This window comes from Triticum dicoccoides, chromosome 1A (genome assembly GCF_002162155.2).
Source record: "Triticum dicoccoides isolate Atlit2015 ecotype Zavitan chromosome 1A, WEW_v2.0, whole genome shotgun sequence".
Taxonomy (NCBI): domain Eukaryota; kingdom Viridiplantae; phylum Streptophyta; class Magnoliopsida; order Poales; family Poaceae; genus Triticum; species Triticum dicoccoides.
Window position 1 is genome coordinate 432,194,151 of NC_041380.1, and position 8,311 is coordinate 432,202,461.

The 8,311-nt window shown below is 48.7% G+C and overlaps 1 pseudogene; it reads left to right on the forward strand.

Annotated features, from left to right (window-relative positions):
- Positions 1-684: 684 nt before the first annotated feature.
- On the forward strand, positions 685-8,026 carry LOC119353540 (annotated as a pseudogene).
- Positions 8,027-8,311: the final 285 nt, after the last annotated feature.

An 8,311-nucleotide genomic window follows, 5' to 3' on the forward strand; every position in this document is an offset into this window, starting at 1 on the left:
CGGAGTGCATAGACCAGTTTAACTTTGAGGACTGTGTATATATAACTTGGAAAAGATATGTTTGCCACGGAGGCTACCAATGGTTAGTATAATTGTTCTTATCAGAGGAGAAACAAAATCAGAAAAGTTTATGCATGGATGTAGTCAATTGGGACAATCAATCGTTGGGATGCACTATTACTTTGTTGCCACGAACACAAGCTTTGCTTCTTGTCTTGTTTAAACACGTCCAATCGTCTGTCCTGGCCACTTGCCGGCCAATGAAGTTCAATCGCCGGGGAACAATAAACATTCGAGAAAACGCAAACGACAAGCTGGTGGCAACTAAACCAACAGAATTCCGGCGAGCTGGCCGGCGGAGTTTCTCTAGGGCAAACGGCAGGTTGTCACCTGTCAGCCGTTACAAAACTAGGCTGGAAATGTTATCAAAATCAAAATATAGAACCCAACTCAGACAAAAAGAAGGCTTCTGGTTTGGACATCATGGCCTCCTGAACCTGTCGTGCCCCTTCGTGCTCCGGGCTTGACTTTTCTTTCCCGTGCATGAAACGCAGCAGCCACGCACGCACGTAGAAGGTCGTGGGGGCGGAGGGCGATATAAAACCGGACCTGCCGCCGCGGCTTCTCCTCGCCTCCACAGCTCCACTGACCCTTCCCTGGAGCTCGACCGCCCGACGGTTCCTCTGCTCCCTCTTTGCTGCTTTCTCTCCTCACCTCCTCCCTCCGCCGTCGGCGTCGCCAGCGCCGGGCGCCATGGGTTGCGGTGGCTCCAAAGAGGACGTGGCCACCGGCAACACCGCCGCCAACGGCGCCGGCAAGCTCTTCCGGAGGAAGTCCACCATGTCCGCCAGCCACCGCTCCTCCCACGCGCCCTCCCCCTCCTCGTCCGACGACACCTCCGTCGCCGTCAAGGACGTCGCCAAGGAGCCGTCGGCCGGCGAGACCAAGGGCGACGTCGTCGAGGTGGCGTCGGACGAGAAGCCCGTCGCCGTCGTCGAGGATAAGGAGGAGGAGGCGGTGGCGGCCAAGAAGGATGTCACCGGTGACGAAGTTTCTGCCACGGTGGACGAGGCGGCGCAACCTCCTTTGAAGGAGGAGGGCGGGCTGCCGAAATCCAACATGGCCGATGAGGCGCCGGTGGTGGAGGAGGCTAAGGTCGATGAGGCGAAGGAAGCAGTAGTAGCACTCATCAAGGAGGAGACCAGACCCGAGGAGACCAAGGAGGAAGAGACGTCTCCTGCTTCCACAAACGATCGTGGTACGTCTCGCACTAATTTGAATTTAGCATCTATACAAATCGTGATTTAAGCAAAGTTAACGACTTTTTTTACACTAAGTTAACGATACTTTTTTTTTGCGAAATAAGTTAACGACACTTGTGCAACAAGTGAATGTATTTTTTGTTTCTCTAGTCGTTTGATATTTGTGATTTTTGTAACTCAAAGGTCACCTCGGTGGAATACACTTTAGAAAGCCTCAAACAACCAAGATGTTGCAACTTTCAGTTTCTTTTTTGGAACGGGTTTTATCCCCTCTAATTTTTTTTCTTAGACATAATTTTATCTTTTCCACTTGTAGTTGTCCGACTTCTTTTTTTTTTTTGCGGTGAATAAACTTGCATTACTCAATCAATAAGTCCTTACAATCAAGAGATACTATCTCCATCACCTCATCTGGGCCAGCCCCTAACCAGGTCATGGTCCTGCCCTGCAGTCTAGCAAACGAAGCTAAAGCATCACTAGCCTTATTCTGAGCCCTAGCTATATGAATAATACGAGATTGTCTAAGCGACAATAGGTACTTTATTTCCTTTACAATGGAAGCATAGAGAGAGCGGTCGACTACTTCACATGCGATCATGGTCACAGCTTCAAGGGAATCCATTTCCACCATTATCGGAAGATTGCTGCGATGGAGGGCAAGTGAGAGACCTTCCATGCAAGCGCAGAGCTCCGCCTCCAAAGCATCTCTACAGGAGTACAAGACCCTGCACGCCGAGAAATTAACATCTCCGTTATGATCTCGTAGGATCATTCCAGCCCCCGCGTTACCAGCACTGAACGCCCCATCGGTATTGAGTTTACTCCATCCCATCTGTGGAGCCTTCCATGTTTTCTCCTCAGGAACCCAACGGACACCCACAGATTGCATCGGTCTCTCATAGACAATTGGGGATTTGCCTTTCGCTGGATCTGCTTGTGGATGAAGTTTGGTTCCAATCAGGGTATCGACACAGCTGCGTAAGAACCGAACAGATGCCTCCATGGGTGGTGCAGGCTTGCTATGTACCACTTCATTCCGCACATACCAACTTCTCCAGAATGTCATCAAGACCATCATTTGTCCTACATCATTCAGCGGCTCCAGAACATGAAACAGCCATTCCTTCCCATTATTTCTGATGGAGTCTATCTCTGGGATCCACCATACTTTGGCCATAGCAAGATACAGGTCTCGGCCAGATTGACATTTGACGAAGGTATGGAAATTATCTTCTTCCTCCATTCCACAAACCGGACACATGCTCGTGATCTCTAGTCCGATTTTGTGTTTCCTTTGCCAAGTAGGGAGTGAATTCGTGATTAATCTCCAAGCAAAGTTGCGGACCGTTGGCGGCGCCCAGCTTTTCCAAACATAGTCCCAACACTTTCTGTGGCCTGAAGGTGACGAACTGGAAGAAACACTCGTGGCCCTGTGCTCTTCTTCAAAGGCCAGATTGTAAGCCGATTTTACCGTAAACACACCATGCTTACCTGGTCCCCATGCTATGACATCATCCTCCAGTCTCGGAGATGGTCTGATTTTTGCAATTTCTTGTATGTCCGCACTGACAAAGTACTCATTCAGCAGATCAAAATTCCATGCACCATTCTGATCTAACAGTTCAGACACGAAACGAATGCGACACCTTCCTTGTGGGGAGATCAGTTTATAAGAAAAGGGCCTGGGGATCCAGTTATCCCTCCAGACACGTATACTCCTCCCATTGCCCACTCTCCAAACTAACCCCTTCTTCAGAAGCTCCAGGCCATAACTGATAGCTTGCCATGATGATGACGCATTACCCGTGAAAACTGTGTCATCCAGCCTGCCCCGCGGATAATATCTCGCTTTCAGAACTTGAGCACACAAACTTTCAGGATTAGTTATAAGTCTCCATGCTTGGCGCGCTAGCAAGGCTTGATTAAACATCCAAAAATCTCGGAAACCCACACCTCCCTTCGCCTTAGGTTGCATCAATAAATCCCACCTGCGCCAATGCACTTTTCTTTTGCCTTTTGCCGAACCCCAATAAAAATTTCTTACCATGCGAGTCAGATCATCGCATACTGAAAAAGGCACTTTGAAAACACCCATTATGTATGTAGGCAATGCCTGAGCTACAGACTTTATCAATACTTCACGCGCCGGCTTTGCCAGTTGACCGTCCCCCCATTGTATCAAGCGTTTAGTCAGCCGTGTCTGCAGGTTTTGGAAGCGGCCTTTGGACATCCTCCCCTCCGGTGTCAGTAACCCTAGGTACTTGTCCTCAAAAAACTGGCTAGTAACCAATAACGCTGCTCTAACTTCCTCCTGGATTATACTTGGGCATGCATCTCCAAAGAGTATGGAACACTTATCATAGTTAAGGCTCTGTCCCGTAGCCGCGCCATAAACATCCAATAATGATTTAATCTTTTCCGCCTGGACTTTAGAAGCCTCAAAAAACAGAAGAGTATCATCCGCGAATAGCAAGTGTGATATACCTGGCGCTCCTCTACACACTTTCACTGGAGTAATATCTCCCGACTCAACATTCTTCCTCAGAAGAGAGGAAAGTCCATCTGCCACTAGCAAAAATAAGAATGGCGATAAGGGGTCTCCTTGCCGAAGCTCACGCGACGGTGCAAACGACTCCAAGAGGGTTCCATTGAAATTCACCGAGTATCTCACCGACGTGACACAAACCATAATCCAGTCAACCCATCGCTGAGAAAAACCCATCTTTTGCATCACTTGCCTCAAGAAGACCCAATCAACCCTGTCATAGGCCTTAGACAGATCTAGCTTGTACGCGCAAAAGCTCTTTGTTGGATCCTTCTCTTGTTTGATATAGTGGATGCACTCAAAGGCCACAAGAGCATTATCCGTGATCAACCTACCAGGAATAAAGGCACTTTGCTCTGGTGAAATAAGATCATCCAGTAAGGGTCTCAACCTATTAACCAAACACTTCGATATAACTTTGTAGATAACGTTGCAAAGGCTTATAGGTCTGTAGTCCGATATCTTGGTAGGATTTGTGATTTTGGGAATGAGCACGATGGATGTAGAATTGACCCCCTCCGGCATAACTCCTGTGTGGAAAAAGTCCTTGACTGCCTTCAACACCCCATCCTTAAGCGTGCTCCAATTGCGCTGAAAGAATCTAGCCGGGAGGCCATCTGGACCCGGCGCCTTAAGCGGGCCAATCTGAAACAGCGCATCCGCTATCTCCTTATCCGAAAAATCCTCACACAGCTTGACATTATCAGCAGCCGAAACCCTTGCATCCAACAAATCCAAAACTGGTGAAGCATCAAGAGAATTATCAGCCGAAAAAATATTATGGAAATAATCATTTGTTAACGTTTCCAAAGTAGCAAGATCAGAATGTACAACTCCAATACTGTCAGTGAGCTCTCGTATCTTGTTTTTCCTCGCCCTCCACACAGCTTTACTCTGGAAATACTTGGTATTACGGTCGCCTTCTTTCAACCAAGTTATTCTTGATCTCTGGAGCCAAAGCATTTCTTCTTGGTAAAGTAGCTCATTCATCTTATCTGTAATCCTTCTTATCTCCTGTCTATCCGCATTCATGTGCATGAGTTCATCCAGCTGAGAACGGGCCTTCGCGAGCTCCCGAGTTACATTACCAAACTTCCTACTCCACTTCCCCAAGGTTGCCATTGTTTTTGATAGTGCCTCTCGGAGTTGTGCCAGATTCTCCACATTGCCTATCTCCTCCCACGCCTCTTTGATGACCTCAGGTAGCGCCTCATCTCTCTCCCAAAAAAGCTCGTAACGTCTCTGCTTCACTCTCGACGGTCCTTGATCAGGAGCTGTTTTCAACACCACCGCCACATGATCTGAGCACGGCGATGGTACATGGAGCACAGACGTGAATGCAAACAAGTTCCTCCATTCATTTGTAGCCACTGCCCTGTCCAGGCGCACTTGAACATTACTTGCCCCTCCTCTCTTGTTATCATATGTGAATGGAATCCCCACAAAGCCCAAATCAACAAGGCCACAGACTTCCAAAGTATCTTTGAATGCAATCATCTGCGGCTCGGCCCTGGGGACAGAAGACATATGTTCATAGCTCCACATTGCCTCGTTGAAATCACCCACCACAAGCCACGGTGCATCATTTGTATTCTTCAAACGCTGCAGCTTCTCCCACATTAGGTGCCGGTTCTCAACTCTAGGTTCACCATATACGCATGTAATCCTCCATTGGGTTGCTCCCTCCGCCACTCGCACTAGGGCATCAATATATCGTTCCTCCTTGTCGAGTATTTCCACTTCATATGCCTCATGCCAAAACAAAGCAAGTCCACCACTCAAACCATTACTATCAACACCCGTAAAACCCTTCAGTCCAATCCGACGACGGATCCTCCTCATCTTATCTGCTTTTTGCCTCGTCTCACACAAAAAGACCAAGTTGGGGGAATGCGACTGTGAGATTGTCGCCAGCTCACGAACTGTCCGGGTATTCCCCCTCCCCGACAGTTCCAACTTATGACATTCATTGGCCCCGGTGGCCCTCCGTCGCGGAGGCCGCCATGGACGCCACATCCATTTCCATATTTTCATCATCGGCACCTGGCTTTCTTCTCTTAGCAATTGGCACTTTCCCAGGAGTGGTAACAGAACCACCCTCTACCACCTCCGATGTAGATCCTCCCTCTAGCAACAGGACTGTGCTCGAGACTTTGCCTGCTAAGTTTGGTACCGGTTGCCCTCGAACGCTCACTGTGCCATCGCTGTTAATCAACCGTTTATGGGCTGCACGTAAATCCTCCTCCATGCCAGCATACTCCTGATTTCCCCTTCCAACTCCTCCTGTTTCCGGGGATGGACCAACACCCCCACGGCCCCCGCTATTCATTGCGGCTCTCCCTCTGTTACCCATGCCTCCCCTACTTCCAGATCCTCCTCCAAACCCTCCTGCAGCTCCCCCTCTTCCTCTACCCCCCGCACCCCCTCGCTTCACCACCTCCCCCGCGTCCCTTCCCTGCAGTCCCCATAGGTTGTTCATTACTCCAATGTAGCCAGTCTCCCCACTCACACTCCGTTGGATCATGCACTCCATCTCCACATTCTTCCACCACATGCCCCATGCGCCCACAGAAGAAGCAAAAATCCGGTAGCTTCTCATAACTCACCGGGTATCGTTTGTACTCCTTCAATGTAATCGGGACAAATCTCACCAAGGGTTTATGAACGTCCACAAACACCCTAACTCTTAAAAAGCTCGAAGGGTTGATCCTTCCTTCGTTGACAGCCACCGTAAAGGGTGGCAAGCCCACCTTCTTCGCAACCTTCTCCGCCAATTCCTTCTTCCTCGTTAACCCATCCGGCAATCCTTTTATTCTAGCCCATAATGGATACATGTCTAGGGCGTATTCAGCAACGTTTGTGAATCCATCATACTCAACGATGACAACCGGATCTCTTCTGAATTGCCATGGCCCTCCTTCCATCACCCTCTTCCAATCCCCCAAGCAATGGCACTGTGCTAGGAACAAATTAGGCCCTTTGATATTGAAGGTGACTCCTTGTGCACATGACCATGCGTTCCTCAAAGAGTTTAGCAGCGCCGCATGGCTAAACGGCCGCATAGTATGAACCCTAAACAGACATAACCATCTCACCTCCTTGATTAGATCATCTACTTCACCCGAGAGGTCTAAATCTTCCTCCTCTTCTCCATACAGCTTCAGCCCTTCGAACGCATCCTCCAGCTCTGGGTCATGGCCAATATTGTCCCAATCCTCTTCGATCTCACGGCCTGGATCCACCTCCTCCTCTTCTCTCCTCACATCATCGCCTTTACCCGTGGTAGTGTTACTTGACGCCGGTACATCACCGCTGATCCCTTCTACCTCTCCCTTCCCATCTGCAAACCCTAACCCTACCCGCCCTTCCTTCGTTCCCCTCAGATCCTCCATCGAGGTCGGCTTCGCCATGGTGTTGAGCGGTCGTACGTGTAGTCCCTAGGCCTCACGATCGCCGGGTAGGGACCAAGCAATCGAAGGTAGGGTTTAGTGGTGGACTCCGGCGTCGCCGCCAGAGGAACGGTTGGACTCTAGGTAAACCCTAGAGGAAAGAACGTTGTAGTTGTCCGACTTCACAAACCCCTTAAGTTTATTTTGGCCTATATAAATTCACATTGTGTCATATACTGAGTGAGAACAACTTGGGAATGAGAATGGTTGTTCGTCCATCCGAACTCGCAGGGCCAATTTTTGACCCAAAAGGAGTTTTATAGATTTTTATTCTGGAACCTAGATTTTTTCTATAAAGGCTTCCGTAGAAATAAGTTGGATGCAGTTCCAACAGAGAACTTTCATTGAGCTAGTCCAGCCTTATGGATTCTCTCTTTGTTTCTATGCCGTCTATATTATACTACTTAAATAAAATAAGTTTCTTCGCCTTCATTTGTGGTGCAATGAAAAATTCAGTGTCATATTAATTGTTTCGAAATATCTCTAGTACTCAACGTGACATGATATTTACCATTTGTGTTTCCGGATCTCTGCTTTAATGCATTAAAAATTTCTTTCGTGGAGACAGTAAGAAGGTGTAAACATGTGTGCTATTTGCGGGAGAATCGGCCGGGCAGAGCACCACAAAATCACATGGAGGCCAACCCCATTGACGAATAGAAGGTAAAGGATAATGCGCCCCCCGTGCCGGAGCCGTTGTCGTCGTCGTCGTAGAATAGCGCATCTGCTTCTATTGCCCCAAGCAAATCGACGGCGAACTAACCGAGTGAAGGCGGGAAGGCACGGACGTTGCAAGCAGGCATGCGTGGACACATAGGGCGTGTTTGGTTGCAGTAGTGAACAATACCTGCATTGCATACATATCTCAACCCAGCCTGGCTCTGGAAAAACAGTCTCATATGCGACATCTGCGAGTTGTTTGGTTGCGTGCATTAGGGGATCAACTTTGACAGTTTGTTTGGTTGCCTGCATGGGGTATGATTAAGAGCTAGCACTTGCACTTAGCACACAGGGTTAAGAGCTAGCAGAGGAAGGGGGAGAAGAAATGCAGTGTG